The 24,777-nt window shown below is 42.5% G+C and overlaps 1 long non-coding RNA gene across 1 annotated transcript; it reads left to right on the top strand.

The window, feature by feature from the left end:
- Positions 1 to 6: 6 nt before the first annotated feature.
- Positions 7 to 1,632, top strand: LOC123151396 (uncharacterized). Its single transcript, XR_006475630.1, has 2 exons — positions 7 to 639; positions 718 to 1,632. It is a non-coding gene; the product is annotated as an uncharacterized lncRNA (long non-coding RNA).
- Positions 1,633 to 24,777: the final 23,145 nt, after the last annotated feature.

The following is a 24,777-nucleotide window of genomic DNA, read 5'->3' as shown; positions in this document are numbered from 1 at the left end:
GGCGCCACCGTTGCACCCCACTCCGCCGGGCAAGCCTCAACCCCGCCGCTACCTTCCTCCCGCACACTGATCTGGCCCCTGGAAACCAATTCCCTCCCCCCGCTCCGTTGCCTCGACGACAGATCTGAGCGAAGCTGGCCCCGCCGCGCCATAAGAAGAAGGGATCGGGCAGCAGCCGCCGTTGACCCCCGCATGCTCCCTCGCCGATGGCCCTGATCCGTTCATTCACGGTGCCTCGCGACCCTCAGGTCGCCGGGATCGAGGAGGCTGCCCCGCATCGGCGCCTCTCCGCGCATCTTCGGCCGTCCAACCTCGCGCCCCGACGGCCTCCTACAAGCACGGCTCGGGCCTCCTGCTCGCAAGTGCCTCCAGTGGCCGTGGACGCCGGCCACCGTCGGAGCCCCCGCGCCTGTAGCCACGTGATCCAGCCGGATCCCCTCATCCTCGTCCTCGGATTGTGCGGCGACCTCCACTTCACCGGCACTCGACGACAGGGCAGTGCGGGCGGCAACGCCATGTAGTTCGCCATGCGCCCACGGTGGCGACACTGTGTAGTTGGCCACGCTGCCATTTGCAGCTCGCTGGAGGGACAGAGGAGGTGCAGCGTGCGGATTTGTAGTTCAGTGGGTGGGAGTTTCGGTGCGTTTTGTTTTCTCTTCTCCTAAAATTGAAATTTCTGACGCCCCCCAATCTCACCTCATGGCATTATCAATATAGTGCATTTCTGAAGTAGGAGAGGGAGTCAACTGCATAGCTGCTCTTGTGAGGTAGTGGAATTGGTCTTACAATTTACTTTGAGGAAAAAGGCGAAGTACAGTGCCACCGAAGAGGATAGGGAACATGTGGTGCATAGAAGACTTTTAAGTATTCTAATGCTTTTTTTTTTTGACGGTAAGTATTCTAATGCTTATGCACCGCTTTGTTGTTTAGAGCAAAATTGGCCGTCAATATGGATAAGGTTATTGGGCAAATAAATAGGGACTGTCTACTTTACAGCCGGATGAAAACCAATTGGAGTTCAGTCGTTTTTTTCAACCAACTACAACTTGACAAGAGTTCCTGTCCACTAACAGTGTCAAGTCTCTTCCTTATAACAACGTCATGAGGCCCAAATACAAAAGCGTAAGGAAGACTACAGTAAAAGCGAACACCTGAACTAAACTAGGAAGTGCAGCCACTGACACTATTCTCACATGTAAAAAAATGAAGTTACTGAAACGACCAGTCTAATTTACACTATGGAATAATCACATGTCAGGTGCCCTCCCTAAATCACCTCTGTCCCTGATGCTTCTGTCAAGTACATCAATCCAACTGCAGCATTCCCTCATATCAACATGATGTTTATGAATCCTTAATTTTCTGTTACAAGTTACAAAAAAAGGAGAACATAAAATAGTTCAGAGACTGCAGCCGGTAGATAATGGAAGCACTTCTAACAGCTAGTAGACACTAGAAGCACATCTAGATCATAATTTCATCGAACTTTACAGAGAAAATGAGTTTTGTATACCATATCTAGCCATGTGCATATGACTACCAGATCTTGTAACTCATGCAAAAGACTATAGTGAAAAACAACTACCCTCATTTATGAAGGTAGAAAGAGAAGACATGAAATGCTTCTCCAAATTGAAAGAAAGAAACAAAGACAAGTGTACATCAGGAAACATATTACATTAAGATTACAGGGAAAATAAAACTACTAAAGAACTGCAAACCATATATACATTAGAACTTTCAAACATGAATGGCAAAGAGAAGCAGAAATTATACTGATAAATGTAGCAGAAATATAAGATCTCAGTACAGGAAACTATCACATAGTTGGACTGTAAGCAAAGTAAAACGGAAACAGTAAATCATTTTAGTCCAGTAACAATTACAGGAAAAAAGGAACAACTACAGTAAACTTTGAAGATAAAAACGTAACCATCACACATGATGAACTGAACTCACACATTTAAGTCACTCTGAAACAATACATTCGGAGTTGAATTACAGTAGAAGACAGTTTTACAGTTTAAATTACACTGTATTTTACAGTAGATTTACAGTAGAATTGCAGTGTAAAATACAGTATAAACACAGTACAATTAGAATGTAATTTACAAATACAATTACGATGTTTTAAATACAATAGAGTAAATTCAAAGTGTGTTTTACACTGTAATTTCAGAAGATTTACAGTATAATTTATAGTAGATTTACAATGGAATTTACATTGTAACAAATATAGTAGAATTGTAGTGTAACAAGTAGATTAATCGTGTGATCTGCAGTGTAATTTGAATAGATTTACAGTCTAATTTATAGTAGAAATACAACTACAGTAGAAATGTTGTGAGTTTTACAGTGCAATTGCAAAAGATTTACAATGTAATATACAATCTAATTACATCACAAATATAGTGCAATATACATAGAACTACTATAATTCCCAGTGACATTTGACATTAAATTTACAGAGGAAAAAGCAGTAGTATTATAGTGCAAATGACAGTTGAATTACAGTATAATTGCAGTTGGATTACAATGTGATCTACAGTGAACCAACATTGAAAACTGCTGTAATTCCACCGTAAATGGCCCTGAAAATTTCAACAACTCCCTCTCCCAAACAACATAAACAAGCACTAGCTGAACCAATAACTGAAAGAACACAAAACTGAAAAGCATAAACAACCACCTAGAAAATATGGAATGTAAAGGGTTGCCTGCTCATATGAAATGTATACTTAGCAAGCTCACAGGCAGAAACAAGTGCTTTTTAGTTCAAAATACTACATGCCAAACACTCGTAAGAGGAGAGGATCACATTTACACTGCAGCCACATAGACAAAAACTGCTTCTTAAGTACTACTAGTATTTCAAAACTCATTGCAAGCACACATCAATCGAAACAAGCAAGCCGCCACGTGGATGCAAGCCACACTTCACACACCCATTGGCAAGGTCTGGGCATGTAGACACGGGCTCATATCAGCCATCATCTTATTTCAGAGCCACAAAGGCAAGCGAGAGCCACCAAAAAGCTCACGCTTCCAGTACATCACACAAAAAATCCAATATGAACCAGTGTAAAAATCACCGATAAGATAAGTAAATACAGTACCATGGCAGTAAGAGTTTACAGAGTAAAACCACAAAAGAATTACGGCGTGACTACACTGAGATTTACACTGTAAAAATCCACTTGGAATCAACTAATACATTGCAAAATGCACTAAGAATTACAGTGTAAATCCACTGACGAATTACACTGTAAAAATCATCTAAATACAGTCCAAAAACACTAGGAAATACACTGTAAATCAAGTGAGACTTACACTGTAAATCCACTAAAGAATTGCATTACAAGAGCACTCAAGAATTACAGTGTCTGTCCACTGAAGATTACGCTGTAAAAACCACTAGCAAATGCAGTATTACATTTGTGAATCCACTAAGAAAATGCACTAGAAATTACAGTGTAAATCCACTGAAAAATTACGCTGTAAAAATCAACTAAATACAGTCGAAAAAGCACTAGGAATTACACTGTAAATTAACTGAGACTTACACTGTAACTCCACTAACGAATTACAAGATCAATCAAGAATTACAGTGCCGATCCACTGAAAATTACGTTGTAAAAACAACTATTACATTTTGTAAATCCACTGAGAATTACACTGTAAAAGCCACTAAAAATCCAGTAAGAATTACAGTGTATTTCCAAAATAAAATTACAGTGTAAATCCACTAAGAAAATACACTGTAATTCCACTAAGGATTACAGTGCAAATCCACTGAAAAATACACAGTAAATCCACTAATGCAATGTAAATCAGCAAAGAATTACAGTAAAAAATGCAGTGTAAATTGACTTACAAAACACTAAAATTACACTAACAAATAGCCAAAGCAATCCCCCATTAAACCAGGCAATCAGGACATGGACAATCTATAGCAATCTCATAGTGATAGATAGGCAATGAAACAATACATACAAACCTACATCAGCAAACGGCACAGGGTATATAAAACACTAGAGAATCCAGCGTGTTCCAGGGGATTGAACTCACTGAACATGATTTCAACGTGTCCAAATTGAAATACCTAGCTGCAAGGGAAAATCCAGGCGCATATCAACCAGCCGAATTCACCAGATTCAATGACAGTAAACAACGCAAACCACATGCATCTAAACTAGCTACAGGGGAAATACCACACTCAACAGACGAAAGGGGATAGATCTAACCATAAAACAGTACACACAACTAACAACAGGAAGGAGGATCATGCCAAAATTGACGAACATACCAAATCACAGGATCAGGCCAGAAATGCCGGCGGGGGAAAATTGGGGGCCAGGTGGGTGCGGTGCCCGAGAGATGCTGCAGACTTCCGTGCGGGGATAGCCAGGGGGCAGCTGGAGGAAGAACGTTGGACGCCTGACGACCACCCTAGTGAACTAAGCCGCCGGATAGGAGAGCTCCAAGTCGCCATGGACCCCTCTCTCCCTCTCTCTCGACTCTGTTCGGTTGCGTGTGGGAAATGACAAAGGGAACGAGAGAGTGGAAGGGACAAAGGCCGCGGTAGCAATGGAATCTCAGGACAGAGATCGAACGGCTCAGAAAACGGATGAAAGCCAATTATTTTCATCCGGATGAAAAATAGCGATTCCGAATAAATATGTGGTTTATGTGGATGGTTGGACACGGTGCCTCGCGGTCCACTGGCTTGGGGTTTGCAGTGTAGTCTCCTGTCGGTTTTGAGTCCGAAGAAAACAACAAGTTTGGTGATTTCTCTTCTGTAGCTCCGAAGAAAACCACGAGGGGTACACTTTTTTATGCAATTCACTTGTACTATGTATAAGCTCACTTTCGAAAAAAAAATATATACTAGGCAGCGTGGTGTGCAGCTTGTTGCAGCTCAGCGTGCAACTCGTTGCGGCTTGGATTGCAGCTCGGTATGCTGCGACGTGTAGTCCGCTCGCGTGGGCGCACAGTTCGCGGTGCAACTCGTCGTGCGCCCACAGCATGCAGTACAGACGGTGACATAGTGCAATTTGTCATGTTCATCCCGCTGCAGTGGAGTTCAAAATGTGCAATTCTATTCAAATTACACTAACACCTTTATTAAATGTGTAGTTTGACAGGGATATAATACCATTTTGGAGGTTTTTTTTTTCTGTTTTAGATTTTGCTGCTACAAATGCAAGTGTGCACTTCAACTTATCTATGTCTCCAACGTGGTTCATTACATTTTGGTTGTGTGTGTATAGTGTTGTTTGCTGCTGGGTTGCTCTGATGCATTACACACCTGTGGTTTAGTTAACTATATTTTATAGGAGAAACGAACACACCAACGTTGTTTGGTTGTGCAGTGTGATGCATGGGTGTATGAAGTTGTAATGTGAAAATTTTGGGAAATTGCAGCCCATTAGCCCTTTGTATGAAGTGCAATTTGTTTTGTGTGTCTCAAAATCTAGTCGACTACATTAACACTTGCAGTGCGATTTGTCCTCCGATGTGGTTCACTTTTTAGAGTGACGCTGCTCACTTGCGCTCAACATGAAAGTGCTAAAATTTTAGTGAAACAATAAGATAGTAATGTGGTTCACTTTGATATATGTCGCGGTTCATTTTCCCTCCTCTCTGCGGTCCACTCGTCCGAAATTTTTTTGAAAAAAAGACAACAAAAACTTGTGCGAGAAAGTTTATGTCCGACAAAAAGAAATCATGAAGTTCACTTTTGATAGTGTTGCGGTTCATTTTCGGGAGTGTTGCGGTCCACTCTCGTTCAAAAAAAAAGTTGAAAAAAAGACAACAAAAAGTTTTGCGAGAAAGTTTATGTCTGACAAAAAGAAATCATGAAGTTCACTTGACTGCTTGAGGTAGTGCGGTTTTCCATTTGAAGCAGTGCGTTCTTCTGTCCAATGAAGTACACATGATGATTTTGGTCTCACGAAAAACAGTGTCCGCTTTTCGGTAAATTTAAAACTGTTCTTAAACCGTAAGGAATTAGAGAGAGTGTTCTATATGAAAAAGTTGCGTCTCGTCGATATCTTTCCAACGACATATCATTTGAATCATTTTGACGACTGGTTTGTAAAAATTTCGCAAAAAACGGCCGCTGCCACTCGTCGTCTGCCAAACGATTTTCCAAATTAACTTAAAACTGTAAGGAATCTCAAAACCATTTCTACATATGAAAGTTGCGCCTTGTCCATAGCTTTCCAACGACGTATTACACGCCTCGTTTTGACGAACGGTTCAAAAACTAGAGCGAAAACAGTACCAAAAATTGCAAAATAAAAAAAAACAGAATTCCGCGATTTAGTAAATTTGGAACTGACCGTAACGAATTAGAGAAAATAATAGATATGAAAAAGATGCGCCTCGATGATATCTTTCCAACGGCATATCATTTGCTTTATTCCGATGAGCGTTTAGAAAAAATCACGAAAAAACGCTCGCTGCCACTCGTCATCCGCCACACCATTTTTGAAGCTGCTCTTAAACTGAGTGGAATCTCGAAAAGTGTTCAACATGGCGAAGTTGCGCATAATCAATAGATTTCCAATGGTATATTATATGCCTTGTTCCAATAAATGGTTAAAAAATTAGAGCGAAAATAGTACCGGAAAAACACTGCGTGCAGTTTTTTCCGACACGAAGTTCACTCGTGTGAGTACTGCAGCACAGTTGGTTCAAATAATGACGTGCACTTGCGTTGAGTGTGCAGTGCGGAAGTGTTATCAGAATAGCTATTCTGCTAATATTAACAAAGTAGACCGGCTATATATATATATATATATATATATATATATATATATATAGAGAGAGAGAGAGAGAGAGAGAGAGAGAGAGAGAGAGAGAAAGAGAGAGAGAGAGAGAGAGAGAGAAAGAGAGAGAGAGAGGACAACACTATTCTAATCCCAGAATTAGAATAGTTATTTGGATCATGACGCGCTATATAGGGCCGAGGAGGTCCTCCCGACTTGCCCACTATGCACCTCCCGAACGGCCCATTACAAAATCCACGACCTTCTCTCCCTGCCTAGACCAAAATAGAATACGCGACCGTGACCGGCTTTCCTCCTGCCGCCGCGGCTAGCCTCCTACCCGCCGCGGCCACGCCCAGCCTCCACCTGCCGCCGCGCCCTGCCTCCCCCTGCCGCCGCCGCTCCCTGCCTCCACCTGCACCTTCAACCTCTGCCCTCGACTCCCCGGCAACCTTCCACATCTGGCAGGAGCTCCGGCCGCCGCGCCGCCCCCGCCCCGAGAACCGACAGCCGCGCCGCCCCCGCCCCCACCCAGGGATCCAGCCGCTGCTCCACCGCCGTCTGCGGATCCAGCCACTGCGACGGCTGGCTCCTCCGATGCGCCACCCTCGTGGTCGACTGGCTCATCCTGTGCGCCACCGAAAGGCATGCGTCCCCGCGCGACGGCGCTATAGGAGGCCAACACATGCAGCAACAGGTCGCCATGGCCACTCACCTCGCGTCGTCCTGTCCTCGTTCCCGGCAGCCAGAAGTTCAGTTTCTCCCTGAGCAGCAAGTCCACTATGGAAGAGGATGCATGTTCACCCGATCCAAGCCGACGTCTTCTTCGCCCCCAGAAATCTTCTTCGCTTCTCTGTTTAGAAGATCCCCACCTCCCTTTTTGAGATCCCGATTGTTGTTGCTGGCCACTGCTAGCTTCTGCTGTCAACCATTGCTACCTGCTACCTGCGATGAGGCCCAGATCGTTCCCCCTGGTTCGTAGTATTGATTGCACCTACAGTTTTGTCTTGTGGGGAAGATGACAACTATAGATATTTGATGCATGCTTTGTTGTGCTTGTACTACTATGCTAAAAAATTGCTTTTTGTGAAGGTCAAATTGTTGTGTTCGAGAAGGCCAAATGTGTTATGTTTATCTCAGCAAGTTCAAATAATTAAACATGCAAAATGTTGTTTCAAGAAGGTCAAGTGTGTTATATGCATCACCTCGCCCCCACTGAATCTTCTGCATTTTTGTGTATTCTTCAGAAGTTCAAGTCATCATAAAGTTGCTTCAATTTAGCTACTGTTATGAAAAAGTTCACCACAGAGGCAGGTCTATGCATGCAGACCGGGGGGGACAATGAACCATGCCTGGTGCCGCTACTCTCGTGAATAGATGGAGGAAGAAGGTCATGTAAATAAATGAGAAGTCCAACTATTAAAAAGAATAGAGTTCAGATATGAGTAAAATTAGTGTAAACTAATAAATGAGAAAAATGTGATGAATCAAAAATTTAAAAATTCAGATTTTTGTCATTCTTAAAGAATAAAATGAAGAAGTTCAAATTAAAATAAAAGGAGCAACTAAAAAAGTTTAAATAGAAATTTCTTGTTTATTAATAAACTGGAAGTTCAAACTAAAATAACAAAGTGGTTTGATGTTTATTAAAAAAATCTATGATTTTACCTTTTTAAGAAACTTAAATATCTGTTATTATTAAAGTATCAACCACGAAGTTCAAATTGGATAAAAAGTCAGATTTGATGTATATCTAAAAATGAAAAACAATTATTTACTCAAAAATAAATATGTGAAGTTCAATTTGAAATAACATAGAAGTTCAAAGAATATAAAAACTCAGATTTGTTGCAAGAAGTTCACGTGCACCCTTGTGCACGGTTCAAAATTTATATTGCAGGACATCCGACCTCCAATTACATGTTTTAAAATGACAAAAAATGACGATCGACCTTCAATTGTTTGTAATTCGATGTATACACAAAAATGTAATAGAAGTTCATAGTGAAAACAACAAGAAGTTCAAGTACTGCAAGAAATGCATTTCAGGTGAGAATAAAAGTATAGAAAAATAAAAGCTTCAAAGGTTTGTTGAAAGAAGTTCAAGTGCTCTGTCCGGAGAAGTTCAAAAATTCTTGCGAGAAAGGTTCACCTTGTATTTCCATGTTCGATTTCTTTCGTATAAAAATCGAATACAATTCTTTAATCAAAAATATAAAAAGGTGAAGTTCAAATTGAAATAACAGAGAAATTCAGAGTTTATTAAAACCTAGGATTTACCTGTTCAAAAAATAAAAAACACAACGCCATTTTTGCACTTTTAAAAATAACTCATAAATGAAAAAATGGTTGCTAGAAGTTCAAGTGCTCGGCAACGAAAAGTTTAAAAAATTCTTGTGAGAGAGGATCACCGTGTATTTAGATGTCCAAAAATACATAAAAATATGTTGTTTTTTGTGTTTTAAAATAATATTCTCAAACCAGAGAGAAGTTCAAAGTGATAACAACCGGAAGTTCATGTACTACATTGTGTGTATTTCATATAAGAAAAAGTACAAAATAAAGTGGAACAAAGTGAAGTTCAAATAGACATACCCCAGAAGTTAAACTACTTCACGCAGTGCAAAAACAACACATCAAAAACAGAGTGAGGTTCGAACGGACATGCCCTAAAAGTTTAACTACTTCACGTAGTGTGTTTCCAATCGCAATGAAGGAAGAAATCATGATCTCATCATTTCTCTAATTTACTTCAAAATGACAGAAATATCATTTGTGTCAGTTCAAGTCCTCGGTCGGAGAAAGTGAAATAAATATTGTGAGAGGTTTCTACAAAAAGAATATCATTTGTGTAACACTGACGAAATGGATGAGAAAATTACAAACAAAAATACGTCAAGAAGTTCAACGTGAAAATAGCAAGAAGTTTGACTACTATAGTGAATGAATTTGAGATGAAAAACTTTTAAAATTGTCGCGAGTATGAAAAAACGATTAACACGGGAAAGTTGCGTGTTTACAACAGCTTTCCATCGGTATATCACTTGCTCAATTCTGGTGAGTGGATGGAGAGCTACGATCAGTTGATGGAGATCTATGAGCAAAAAAAGCACGTAAAAATAGAGTGAAGTTCAGGTACACGCGCCGAGAAGTTCAGGTTCTTCACGCGGTGAATTTTCGAAGAATCTGTTTTGCGATAAAGGCAAGATGAATGACCTTGCCGTTTTTGAAATTACATGAAAACGGCTTGGAATCAGAGAAAACCATCAACATGGATTTTTTTTGCATATTTTGTAGCTTTTCAGCAGTATATTATTTGCCTCATTCCGATAAAGTTTGTAGAAATTATGGGGAAATACGTTTTTAGCCATTTTCAAAATTGACTTAAAACTATAAGGAATTTGAAGAAACAATATATACAAAAAAGTTTCGCATTCTGTTCAAGCTTTCCAACGCCATATCATTTGCTGCATTCGGACGTACGATTAAAAAATTAGCTCGAAAATACGAACTCGGTGGAACTTGTATCGCTTTCTAAATTACTTTTAAACCATTCAAAATTAGAAAAAACTTTTAACATAAAAAAGTAGCGCATTTTCATAAGCTTTCCAACTCCATATTATTTTCCTCAATTGGATTAGCCATTTAGAAATGGCATCAAAAATACGAACTCGGATGTTCCGTTTGCGAAATTCTACAATTTTCCAAATTACTATTTATCCATAGGGAATTAGAGAAAACTTTCAACATGTGGAAGGCGCGGTTTTGCAACAGCTTTCCAATGCCATATTATTTTCCTCATTCCGATAAACGCTTTAGAAGTGTGATCGAAAATAATTGCAGAGATAGCACAAAGGGGTTTACAGGGAGGAAGTATTGGATTAGAAGCACTTCTACATTACAAAGATAATCTCAGTTGTTTTTATGTTTTCATGCATGTCAGGTATTGAACATTATCAAAATGAATATGAGAATGGGGTCACGAGTGGAATATTGCGGAACGATCCACTGGCTAACAAACTTGGCACAGTGGAGGATGGCCTATCTTATTCACCCATCAAGGTGCATGCTCTAACTTGGCAAGGTTGTATTGGTCACACATATTTTGCATCTGACCTCTTGCATTACTTCTACTTTATTACACCATTTTCTTAGTTTAAGCATCATATATGAGTATATGCCATACCTATCCATTTTCTGTACCTATTCCATGTCTCATCATACTATTGTTTTCCAGTCAAATGTTGTTCTTTCGTAATAGATGTCCAAAAGGAAGAGGGTGATTGCAGATCCTCAAGGAGTACAAACTAGGTAGTTGGAAAAGGTAGTGATACCTGTTAAATCAGATAGATCAACAGCCACAGAAAACACAGGCCCAACTATAACAGACTTTACCCCTACTCCAGTGGCCAAACCCCTATTAGAACTGCTGACAGCCCAGCGTCAGGTACTATCTATGATATCAATTCAAAATTTGAACTCCTAAATTTCTGTATGTGCCTTATCTTCTCTCCTGTATGAAAACTAAATTCAGATGAATCTCCTTGCTCAAAGGATCATAGGATCTCACGACAATACTAGGCTTTGCATTTCTCTTGTCAGTACCTCTTGCCCTTTGTCAGCACACTTACACTCATTATTATTTGATTATGTAGCATCACTGTAAATGTTCGCTAGTTTATCCTTCATTTGCTTGAAATTATAAGATCTATATTTACTCTTAGATAAATGTAGAATTAACACAATGGTTATGAAGTTTTGGATTGCTCATGTAAGTACCTATTGTCATGTAATCCCTCTGTATCGAATTAATTGTTGATCAATTGGATGTATTTAGAACTTAATAGTGCTAGATACATCCATTTGAGCGACAACTAATAACGGACCATGGTGGTATTACTGTACATGCATCACAAGATAGTTGATTGTCTAGCATTACTCTGCATCTTATCTGCACTGCCCTCCACTTTCTCCAAATTATCATATCTACATTTACTCTTACCAAAATCTTGAATAAAGCCAATGCCACTGCACACGTTGATATCTGCATTCCTCTTGTCAGTACCTTTTGCCTTGTAACGCTGTACTTAATTAATTACTATTTGATTATGTATCGTCAGTCTGCACCTGAGCTTCATTATCCTCTATTTATTCCAATATTATTTCATCTATATTTACTCTTTGCAAAATGTAGAATAATGGCAATGCTTAGAAAGAATTATCTTTGTGGAATTTATTGAATTATCTTTCCATCAACATGGAGAAGGGCTTTGTCCAGCCCGTGTTAACATGTAATGTAAGTTCATCCTTCTCAAGCCTTCAAACTTTGTTCTAGTATAGATTTGGATAGGCATCATTTCCTCCACTGCTGTTTACATCTGATTGGATGTTTGCAACAACTACCAGTTTTAAATTGTAGTTGTAAAAACATGTTCCTTATGTAGAACAGATCCATTTATTTGCTTATATAATTGTGAAACCTGTTACGTGTCTCCTTGTATCTCTTTCAGAGTCGTATCTCTTATGCCAGGCAGAATTTTAGGAAAGATAGTGAGCCAAACCATCTTGAGGACAGCGAGATGACCCCAAGGTCCTGTCTTGATGAAGACAGTGAGTTGAAGCTACTCACCAGCAGGTGTGAGACAACCTCTGTGCATTCGCTGCCTCAATCAGTTCGACTTCTTCAGTCTCAACTTAAAGCGGAAAGGCTTGTTGGGGAACGTAGTAGAAATTCAAAATTTTCTACGCATCACCAAGATCAATCTATGGAGTAATCTAGCAACGAGGGGAAGGAGAGTGCATCTACATACCCTTGTAGATCGCTAAGCGGAAGCGTTCAAGTGAACGGGGTTGATGGAGTCGTACTTGTCGTGATCCAAATCACCGATGATCCTAGTGCTGAACGGACGACACCTCCGTGTTCGACACACGTACAGCCCGGTGACGTCTTCTACGCCTTGATCCAGCAAGGGGAGAAGGAGGGGTTGGGGAAGACTCCATCCAGCAGCAGCACGATGGCGTGGTGGTGGTGGAGGAGCGTGGTACTCCAGCAGGGCTTCGCCAAGCACCGCAAGAGACGAGGAGGGAGAGGGGTAGGGCTGCGCCAAGAAGGAGATGTTCTCGTGTGTATGGCAGCCCAAAACCCCCACTATATATAGGGGAAAGGGAGGGGCTGCGCCCCCACCTAGGTTTCCACCCCTAGGGGTGGCGGCCAGCCCTAGATCCCATCTAGGGGGCGGCCAAGGGGGGAGAGAGGGGGGTGCACCACTAGGTGGGCCTTAGGCCCATCTGAGCCTAGGGTTTCCCCCTTTCCCTTCTCTCTTTGCCTTGGGCCTTGGTGGGGGGCGCACCAGCCAACCTGGGGCTGGCCCCCCTTCACACTTGGCCCACACAGCCCTCTGGGGCAGGTGGCCCCACCTGGTGGACCCCCGGGACCCTCCCGGTGGTCCCGATACGTTACCGATAGCACCCGAAACTTTTCCAGGGACCAAAATAGGACTTCCCATATATGAATCTTTACCTCCGGACCATTCCGGAACTCCTCGTGATGTCCAGGATCTCATCCGGGACTCCGAACAACATTCGGTAACCACGTATATCTATTCCCTATAACCCTAGCGTCATCGAACCTTAAGTGTGTAGACCCTACGGGTTCGGGAACCATGCAGACATGACCGAGACAACTCTCCGGTCAATAACCAATAGTGGGATCTGGATACCCATGTTGGCTCCCACATGTTCCACGATGATCTCATCGATGAACCACGATGTCAAGGACTTAATCAATCCCGTATTCAATTCCCTTTTTCCAGCGGTATTGTACTTGCCCGAGATTCGATCGTCGGTATCCCGATACCTTGTTCAATCTCGTTACCGACAAGTCTCTTTACTCATTCTGTAACACATCAGCCCGTGATCAACTCCTTGGTCACATTGTGCACATTATGATGATGTCCTACCGAGTGGGCCTAGAGATACCTCTCCGTTTACACGGAGTGACAAATCCCAGTCTCGATTCGTGCCAACCCAACAGACACTTTCGGAGATACCTGTAGTGTACCTTTATAGCCACCTAGTTATGTTGTGACGTTTGGCACACCCAAAGCACTCCTACGGTATCCAGGAGTTGCACAATCTCATGGTCTAAGGAAATGATACTTGACATTAGAAAAGCTTTAGCATACGAACTACACGATCTTTGTGGTAGGCTTAGGATTGGGTCTTGTCCATCACATCATTCTCCTAATGATGTGATCCCGTTATCAACGATATCCAATGTCCATGGTCAGGAAACCGTAACCATCTATTGATCAACGAGCTAGTCAACTAGAGGCTTACTAGGGACATGGTGTTGTCTATGTATCCACACATGTATCTGAGTTTCCTATCAATACAATTCTAGCATGGATAATAAACGATTATCATGAACAAGGAAATATAATAATAACCAATTTATTATTGCCTCTAGGGCATATTTCCAACAGTCTCCCACTTGCACTAGAGTCAATAATCTAGTTCACATCGCCATGTGATTAACACTTACAGGTCACATCGCCATGTGATTAACACTTACAGGTCACATCGCCATGTGACCAACATCCAAGAGTCTACTAGACTCAATGATCTAGTTCACATCACTATGTGATAAACACTCAAAGAGTTCTGGGTTTGATCATGTTATGCTTGTGAGAGAGGTTGTAGTCAACGGGTTTTGCCATATTCAGATCCCTATGTATTTTGCAAAACTTTATATCATATCGTAGATGCTGCTACCACGTTCCACTTGGAGCTATTCCAAATTTTTGCTCCATTATACGTATCCGGTATCTCTACTCAGAGCTATCCGGATAGGTGTTAAGCTTGCATCGACGTAACTCTTTACGTCGAACTCTTTATCACCTCCATAACCGAGAAACATTTCCTTATTCCTCTAAGGATAATTTTGACCGCTATCTGGTGATCTACTCCTAGATCACCTTTGTACCCTCTTGCCAGACATGTGGCAAGGCACACATCAGGTGCGGTACTTCAGCATGGCATACCGTATAGAGCCTATGACAAAAGCATAGGGGACGACCTTCGTCCTTCCTCTTTCTTCTGCCGTGGTCAAGCTTTGAGTCTTACTCAACTTCACACCTTACAACTCAGGTAAGAACCCCTTCTTTGACTGATCTATTTTGAACTCCTTCAAAAACATGTCAAGGTGTGCGTTCTTTGAAAGTATCATCAGGCGTCTTGATCTATCTCTATAGATCTTGATGCCCAATATGTAAGCAGCTTTATCCAGGTCTTCCTTTGAAAAACACTCTTCAAACAACCGTTTATGCTTTCCAGAAATTCTACATCATTTCGAATCAACAATATGTCATCCACATATACTTATCAGAAATGTTGTAGTGCTCCCACTCACTTTCTTGTAAATACAAATTTCTAGCAAACATTGTATAAACCTAAAAGCTTTGATCACTCCATCAAAGCATATATTCCGATTCCGAGATGCTTGCTCTAGTCCATAGAAGGATCGCTGGAGCCAGCATACCTTTTTGCATCCTTAGGATCGACAAAACCCTTTATTGTATCACATACAACTTTTCTTACGAAAAACTGGTAAGAAAACTTGTTTTGACATCCATCTGTAAGATTTCATAATCGAAAAATACAGCTAATGCTATCATAATTCCGACGGACTCAAGCATCGCTACGAGTGAGAAATTCTCATAGTAGTCAACTCCTTGAACTTGTGAAAAGACTCTTTCCCACAAGTCGAGCTTCATAGACGGTAACATTACTGCCCACGCCCGTCTTCTTCTTAAAGATCCATTTATCTCAATGGCTTGCCGATCACCGGGCAAGTCCACCAAAGTCCATACTTTGTTCTGATATATGAATCCTATCTCGGATTTCATGGCTTCTAACCATTTGTCGGAATACGGGCCCACCATCGCTTCTCCATAGCTCGTAGGTTCATTGTTGTCTAACAACATGATATCTAAGACAGGATTACCGTACCACTCAGGAGTAGTACATATCCTTGTCGACCTACGAGGTTCGATAGCAACTTGATTCGAAGCTTCATGATCACTATCATTAACTTCCTATTCAACTGACATAGGCTCCACAGAAAACATCTTTCTGTGTTGCATCATTCTCTGGTTGAAATAAAGGTTTGACAACCTCATCAAGTTCTATCTTCCTCCCACTCAATTCTTTGGAGAGAAACTCCTTCTCGATAAAGGACCCGTTCTTAGTGACAAACAATTTGCCCTCGGATCTGAGATAGAAGGTATAACCAACTGTCACCTTTGGGTATCCTATGAAGATGTGTTTGTCCGCTTTGGGTTCGAGCTTCTCCGGCTGAAGCCTTAAGCATCGCAGCCCCAAACATTAAGAAACGACAACTTTGGTTTCTTGCCAAACCAATGTTCATACGACATCGTCTCAACGGACTTAGATGGTGTCCTATCTAAAGTAAATGCAGTTGTCTCTAACGCATAACCTCAAAATGAAAATGGTAGATTGGTATGAGACATCATAGATCGCACCATATCTCATAGGGTTCGATTACGACGTCCGGATACACCATTACCTTGTGGTGTTCTAGGTGGCTTCAACTGTGAAACAATTCCACAATGTCTTAAGTGATTGCCAAACTCATAACTCAGAAAATCCCCTTTTGATCAGATCGTAGGAACATGATCCTTTTTGTTATGATGATTCTTAACTTCACTCTGAAATCGCTTGAACTTTTCAAACGTTTCAGACTTGTGCTTCATTAAGTAAATATACCTATATCTACTCAAATCGTCAATGAAGATGAGAAAATAGCGATATCCACCGCACGCTTCAATTCTCATCGGATCACACGCATCAGCATGTATGATTTCCAACAAGTCACTTGCCCGTTTCATTGTACCTGAAAACGGGGTCTTAGTCATCCTGCCCATGAGGCATGGCTCGCATGTGTCAAGCGATTCAAAATCAAGTGACTCCAAACATCCATCGACATGGAATTTCTTCATGCTTCTTTATGCCAATATGACCTAAGCGGCAGTGCCACAAGAAAGTGGTACTATCATTATTAACTCTACATCTTTTGGCGTGAACATGTGTATTACCACGATCGAGATTCAATGAACCATTCACATAGGGTGCATGACCATGAAAGGTATAATTCATGTAAACAGAATAACCATTATTCTCTAACTTAAATGAATAACCGTATTGCAATGAACATGATCTAATCATATTCATGCTCAACGTAGACACGTGATAACATTTATCTAGGTTCAATACTAATACCGAAGGCAGATGGAGCATGCGATGGTGATCTCATCAACTTTGGAAACACTTCCAACACACATCGTCACCTCACCCTCAGCCAGTCTCCGTTTAGTCCATAGCTTTTGCTTCAAGTCACCAATAATAGTAACTGAACCGGTATCCAATACCCAAGTGCTACCAGGAGTACTAGTGAGGTACACATTAATGACATGTATAAACTTTGAAGTTGCCAGCCTTATTATCTACCATGCATTTGGGGTAATTCCGCTACCAGTGACCGTTCCCCTTACAATAGAAGCACTTAGTCTCAGGTTTGGGTTCAACCTTGGGTTCCTTCACTGGAGCGGCAACTGGTTTACCATCCATGAAGTTTCCCTTCTAGCCCTTGCCCTTCTTGAAACCAGTGGTCTTGTTAAACCATCAACACTTGATGCTCCTTCTTGATTTCTACCCTTTACGGTCTTAAGCACCGCGAACAGCTCCGGGATCAACTCCATCCCTTGCATGTCATAGTTCATCACAAAGATCTAGTAGCTTAATGATAGTGGCTGGAGAACTCTATCAATCACTATCTTACCTGGAAGTTTAACTCCCACTTGATTTAAGTGATTGTAGCACCCAGACATTCTGAGCACATGCTCACTAGCTGAGCTATTCTCCTCCATCTTGTTGGCAAACGAACTTGTCAGAGGTCTCACACCTCTCAATCATGGGCATGAGCCTGAAATCCCAATTTCAGCTCTTGGAACATCTCATATGTTCTATGGCGTTCAAAACGTCATTGGAATCCCGATTCTAAGCCGTAAAGTATGGTGCACTAAACTATCATGTAGTCATCAGGATGTATCTGTCAGGTGTTCACAACATCCACAGATGACGTTGTAGGGGTTTGCGCATCGAGCGGTGCATCAAAGACGTAAGCCTTCTGTGTAGCAGTGAGGACACTCCTCGGACTACGGACCTAGTCCGCATCATTGCTTACAATATCTTTCAACTTAATCTTTCTCTAGGAACGTATTGAAACAGGGAGCTACAACGTGAGCTATTTATCTACAACATATTTGCAAAGACAATTTAGACTATGTTCATGATAATTGAGTTCATTTAATAAACTCCCACTCAGATAGACATCCCTCTAGTCATCTAAGTGAAACATGATCCGAGTCAACTAGGCCGTGTCCGATCATCACATGAGACGGACTAGTCAACATCGGTGAACATCTTCATGTTGATCGTATCTTCTATACGACTCATGCTCGACCTTTCGGTCTTCCGTGTTTCGAGGCCATGTCTGTACATGCTAGGATCGTCAAGTCAACCTAAGTGTTTTTGCTGTGTAAATCTGGCTTACACCCGTTGTATTCGAACGTTAGAATCTATCACACCCGATCATCACGTGGTGCTTCAAAACAACGAACCTTCGCAACGGTGCATAGTTAGGGGGAACACCTTTCTTGAAATTTTAGTGAGGGATCATCTTATTTAAGCTACCGTCGTTCTAAGCAAATAAGATGTAAAACATGATAAACATCACATGCAATCAAATAGTGACATGATATGGCCAATATCATTTTGCTCCTCTCGATCTCCATCTTCGGGGCTCCATGATCATCGTTGTCACCGGCATGACACCATGATCTCCATCATCGTGTCTTCTTGAAGTTGTCTCGTCATCTATTACTTCTACTACTATGGCTAACGCTTTAGCAATAAAGTAAAGTAATTACATGACGTTTATGTTGACACGCAGGTCATAAATAAATAAAGACAACTCTTATGGCTCCTGCCGGTTGTCATACTCATTGACATGCAAGTCGTGATTCCTATTACAAGAACATGATCAATCTCATACATCACATATATCATTCATCACATCCTTTTGGCCATATCACATCACAAGGCATATGCTGCAAAAACAAGTTAGACGTCCTCTAATTGTTGTTGCAAGTTTTTACGTGGCTGCTATAGATTTCTAGCAAGAATGTTTCTTACCTACGCCAAAACCACAACGTGATATGCCAATTTCTATTTACCCTTCATAAGGACCCTTTTCATCGAATCCGATCCAACTAAAGTGGGAGAGACAGACACCCGCTAGCCACCTTATGCAACTAGTGCATGTCAGTCGGTGGAACCAGTCTCACGTAAGAGTACGTGTAAGGTCGGTCCGGGCCGCTTCATCCCACGATGCCGCCGAATCAAGATAAGACTAGTAACGGCAAGTAAATTGACAAAATCAATGCCCACAACTGCTTTGTGTTCTACTCGTGCATAGAAACTACGCATAGACCTAGCTCTGATACCACTGTTGGGGAACGTAGCAGAAATTCAAAATTTTCTACGCATCACCAAGATCAATCATGGAGTAATCTAGCAACAAGAGGAAGGAGAGTGCATCTACATACCCTTGTAGATCGCTAAGTGGAAGTGTTCAAGTGAACAGGGTTGATGGAGTCGTACTCGTCGTGATCCAAATCACCGATGATCCTAGTGCTGAACGGACGACACCTCCGTGTTCGACACACGTACAGCCCGGTGACGTCTCCTACGCCTTGATCCAGCAAGGGGAGAAGGAGAGGTTGGGGAAGACTCCATCCAGCAGCAGCACGACGGTGTGGTGGTGGTGGAGGAGCGTGGTACTCCAGCAGGGCTTCGCCAAGCACCGCAAGAGACGAGGAGGGAGAGGGGTAGGGCTGCGCCAAGAAGGAGATGTTCTCGTGTGTATGGCAGCCCAAAACCCCCACTATATATAGGGGAAAGGGAGGGGCTGCGCACCCACCTAGGTTTCCACCCCTAGGGGTGGCGGCCAGCCCTAGATCCCATCTAGGGGGCGGCCAAGGGGAGAGAGAGGGGGGGCGCATCACTAGGTGGGCCTTAGGCCCATCTGAGCCTAGGGTTTCCCCCTTTTCCCTTCTCTCTTTGCCTTGGGCCCTGGTGGGGGGACGCACCAGCCCACCCGGGGCTGGTCCCCCTTCACACTTGGCCCACGCAGCCCTCTGGGGCAGGTGGCCCCACCTGGTGGACCCCCGGGACCCTCCCGGTGGTCCCGGTACGTTACCGATAGCACCCGAAACCTTTCCGGTGACCAAAACAGGACTTCCCATATATAAATCTTTACCTTCGGACCATTCTGGAACTCCTCGTGATGTCCGGGATCTCATTCGAGACTCCGAACAACATTCGGTAACCACGTATATCTATTCCCTATAACCCTAGCGTCATCGAACCTTAAGTGTGTAGACCCTACGGGTTCGGGAACCATGCAGACATGACCGAGACAACTCTCAGGTCAATAACCAACAGCGGGATCTGGATACCCATGTTGGCTCCCATATGTTCCACGATGATCTCATCGGATGAACCACGATGTCAAGGACTTAATCAATCCCGTATTCAATTCCCTTTGTCCAGCGGTATTGTACTTGCCCGAGATTCGATCGTCGGTATCCCGATACCTTGTTCAATCTCGTTACATGCAAGTCTCTTTACTCGTTCCGTAACACATCATCCCGTGATCAACTCCTTGGTCACATTGTGCACATTATGATGATGTCCTACTGAGTGGGCCCAGAGATACCTCTCCGTTTACACGGAGTGACAAATCCCAGTCTCGATTCGTGCCAACCCAACAGACACTTTCGGAGATACCTGTAGTGTACCTTTATAGCCACCTAGTTACGTTGTAACATTTGGCACACCCAAAGCACTCCTACGGTATCCGGGAGTTGCACAATCTCATGGTCTAAGGAAGTGATACTTGACATTAGAAAAGCTTTAGCATACGAACTACGCGATCTTTGTGCTAGGCTTAGGATTGGGTCTTGTCCATCACATCATTCTCCTAATGATGTGATCCCGTTATCAACGACATCCAATGTCCATGGTCAGGAAACCATAACCATCTATTGATCAACGAGCTAGTCAACTAGAGGCTTACTAGGGACATGGTGTTGTCTATGTATCCACACATGTATCTGAGTTTCCTATCAATACAATTCTAGCATGGATAATAAACGATTATCATGAACAAGGAAATATAATAATAACCAATTTATTATTGCCTCTAGGGCATATTTCCAACAAGGCTTGCTTCATCTCAGCTCCGACTTGAAGTCAAAGATGTAATGAAGATGTCAGGGGACTGCCTTGCGCACTATGGTGCCATATAGCTAGGGATGAAGCATCTATCGTTGACACAACCGAGGTCTCATCATCTTGTTCGGCTGCTTGCGAGGTCCGAGCTTGCCAGGTCTATTGCCTTCTGAAGTGCTCTTAGTTTTGTATATTCTTTTGTCGACGCGTTTATATGCACTGGTGGCAACCTTTGATGCCGAGTGTATGCAATCCACGGTCATGTTGCGCTTTATTATCACAGGGTAGCGAACTTTGATTCCTAATATGCCGTAATTTCTTTGTTGTATAGTCTAGGTTTATTCTTTGGTCGGTATGCTGTAATTTAGGCCAGAAGGTTCAGTGGATCTCAGTGTTGTCGGTCTTCAGGCCGTCTCGTTACTCATATGGGCCAAAACGTGGGCCTCTAATCATCTTGGGCCATTAGCAGGTCTAAACCTATAGTAGTTTCCCGCCTTTAACAGGCCATGGGCTACATATTTACTGTAATGACACTGGGCTTCCTACGGGCCGTAGAAACAATGGTACTTCTACGGTCCGTAGAAACAATGGGCCTTCTACGGGCCGTAGAAACAATGGGCCTTCTATGAGCCGTATAATCAATGGGCCTTAGACGGGCTGTATGATCGATTGGCCAAACATGGGCCAAAAACAGACCGCATTATGGCCGTAAACGGGCTAGAGTTGGAGTCGTAAGTTCATGGGCCGACCATAACGGGCCATCGTTAATAGGCCGTATTTTATGATGCTATGAAAACGGCCCAACGTATTAACGGGCCACAAACGGGCCGACTGTAACCACGGGATGAATTTGGCCCACAAGCAGAAAATGGCAGTAACGGGCCGTAAGTAACCGAATGCTGGAAATGAGCCCAAGAATAAATGGGCCCTGAGAAGGCCAAAAGATAACATGGGCTGCAAACGGCCCAATGGATTAATGGGCCGTTAATGGGTATAAAGTGATACACTGTTCATTACGGGCCAGTTTCACCACGGGCCATTAATGGGCCAAGAGTTACAAAGGGCCTCATCTGGGTCGAAAGACGTCATGGGCCATACATGGGCCGGAACTTAAAATGGGCTGGAATCATATTGGACGGCCCAGATGACGCTACTGGGCCTAATTCGGATAGGTCGTAACGGGCCCTGGGTTAGCGGGCTGTAAATGGGCTGTATGCGAACAAGTCGTTAACAGGCTTTCTGTGGGCCGGCCCGCCACCTTTTGACCAAGTCAAACGGGCCGGACTTTTCACAGGAATGGGCCTCTGTTTGTCCGTGCCACGTGTCGACGTATCATAGGTGCCTTTGTCCAATGAGTGGATGACATCTGTCCCAACGGTGAGCCGACACGTGTTTCCTCCAGCCAATGATGATTTTACATGTGGAAAATCCCCATTGGTTGGGGCTGTTAGCGGGTTATCGGATCCAAAACCGGACCCGATAGCTTCACGGCATTCCGTTACGGTGGATGCCACGTGTCGGTCACCCTTGACGAAAGCACTTCTGTGACGCGCGATTTATCGTCATGGAAGTGGACACTTCTGTGATGATAATTTTGGTAATGTCATGGAACACTTCTACGACAGCACATGTATGACTATCTTGATTCTTTCATAAAATTGTCATGGATGTACATGCATGACAAAAAATGCGACCTACCGTGACAAACACGTATCATCGAAGTGTATTTTTTTGTAGTGTTTGGTACAAGCTTCTTGCAAACCAAAGCTTCTCTCAAGAAGGCTCGTGGTTCTGAGAGGGAACTTGTCACCTCCGTGTGCGAAATGACATATGTACACTGCCTTCTCCCACCTTAATTTTTTTACACAGGCAGATTAGACCAAATAGAAGTACGTGCTAAATTTTGGAATTATTCCAGGTTTGTTTGACCTTTTTATAAATTAATTGAATTTATGGGCATTTAATGTGCATAATTCAAATTTGAACTACAAGCTCATGCTCCAGTGCACCAAAGTTGGTCAAAAAATCACATGTGTGTCCTTGGGTGAATTTCTAGGTCCCATGCAAGAAATGGGAATGCAATTTAAATATCTGGGCATCGTTGCTCGACTAGAAAGATTGAGAAACTTGGTTTTTTAATTCCTGTAAATCCGAAACACGCCTGAAAAACATGAAATTTGGCATGGTGTCATGACATGGCACCAACATGCTATGGTAAATTTTTTGGCCGAATTTGGACAAGCTTTGGTATAAGCTTCTTGCAAACCGGAGCTTCTCTCAAGAAGGTTCGTGATTCCGAGAGGGAACGTGTCACCTCCGTGTGTGAAATTACATACACTGCCTTCTCCCGCCTTAATTTTTTTACACACGTAGATTAGACCAAATAGAAGTATCGTGCTAAATTTTGGAATTATTCTGGGTTCATTTGGCCTTTTATACATTAATTGAATTTCTGGGCATTTAATATGCATAATTCAAATTTGAACTACAAGCACATGCTCCAGTGCACCAAAGTTGGTTGAAAAATCACATGTGTATCCTTGGGTGAATTTCTAGGTCCCATGCAAGAAATGGGAATGAAATTCAAACATCTCGGCATCGTTGCTTGGCCGGAAAGATTGAGAAACTTGGTTTTTAATTCCTGTAAATCCAAAACACGCCTGAAAATCATGAAACTTGGCATGGTGTCATGACATGACACCAACATTTTGTGGTAAATTTTTTGGCCGAATTGGGACAAACTTTGGTATAAGCTTCTTGCAAACTAGAGCTTCTCTCAAGAAGGCTCATGGTTCCGAGAGGGAATGTGTCACGTCCGTGTGCGAAACGACATACACTGCCTTCTTCCGCCTTATTTTTTTACATAGATAGATTATACCTTATAGAAGTATAGTGCTAAATTTTGGAATTATTCTGGGTTTGTTTGGCCTTTTTTATATGTTAATTGAATTTCTGGGCATTTAACATGCATAATTCAAATTTGAACTACAAGCACATGCTCCAGTGCACCAAAGTTGGTTGAAAAATCACATGTGTGTCCTTGGGTGAATTTATAGGTCCCATGCAAGAAATGGGAATGAAATTCAAACATCTGGGCGTCGTGGCTTGGCTGGAAATATTGAGAAACTTGGTTTTTTAATTCCTATAAATCCAAAACACGCCTGAAAAACATGAAACTTGGCATGGTGTCATGACATGGTACCAGTAGGCTGTGGTATTTCTGTCTGATTTGTGAAGGCACATAGATTAACAATCAAAAAAGTCATTTTGGAACAAGTGTTGTCACGTTACAAATTGGAAACACAAGTATTATTGAAACCGTGGGCGTTCTACTTACCAATTATGTGCTGCCACACATCCCTTTTTTATTGGCTAGGAGGTGCCATGCGGGGTAGCTATTTGAGTACGGGAGGCATGTGATCAGACCCCTGTGCGTGCTCATCGGGAGGAGAGCCCTTTGACCTCTATCCTCCGTGCACCTCCCTCCCAACGTCTCCATTAATGGAGCCTAAGCCCCTGTTTCACAGCGTGGCTGTGTCTCACTGGACTGATATTTAAGAGAGAAAAAGGAAAATCTAAAAAGAAAGTTTTGCATGGATCTTGATGTAAGATCCAACGGACCTATATAGCA

The sequence above is a fragment of the Triticum aestivum genome, chromosome 7A (assembly GCF_018294505.1).
Source record: "Triticum aestivum cultivar Chinese Spring chromosome 7A, IWGSC CS RefSeq v2.1, whole genome shotgun sequence".
Taxonomy (NCBI): Eukaryota; Viridiplantae; Streptophyta; class Magnoliopsida; order Poales; family Poaceae; genus Triticum; species Triticum aestivum.
Note: the sequence above shows the minus strand (reverse complement) of the source record. Positions and strands in the feature narration are given on the sequence as shown.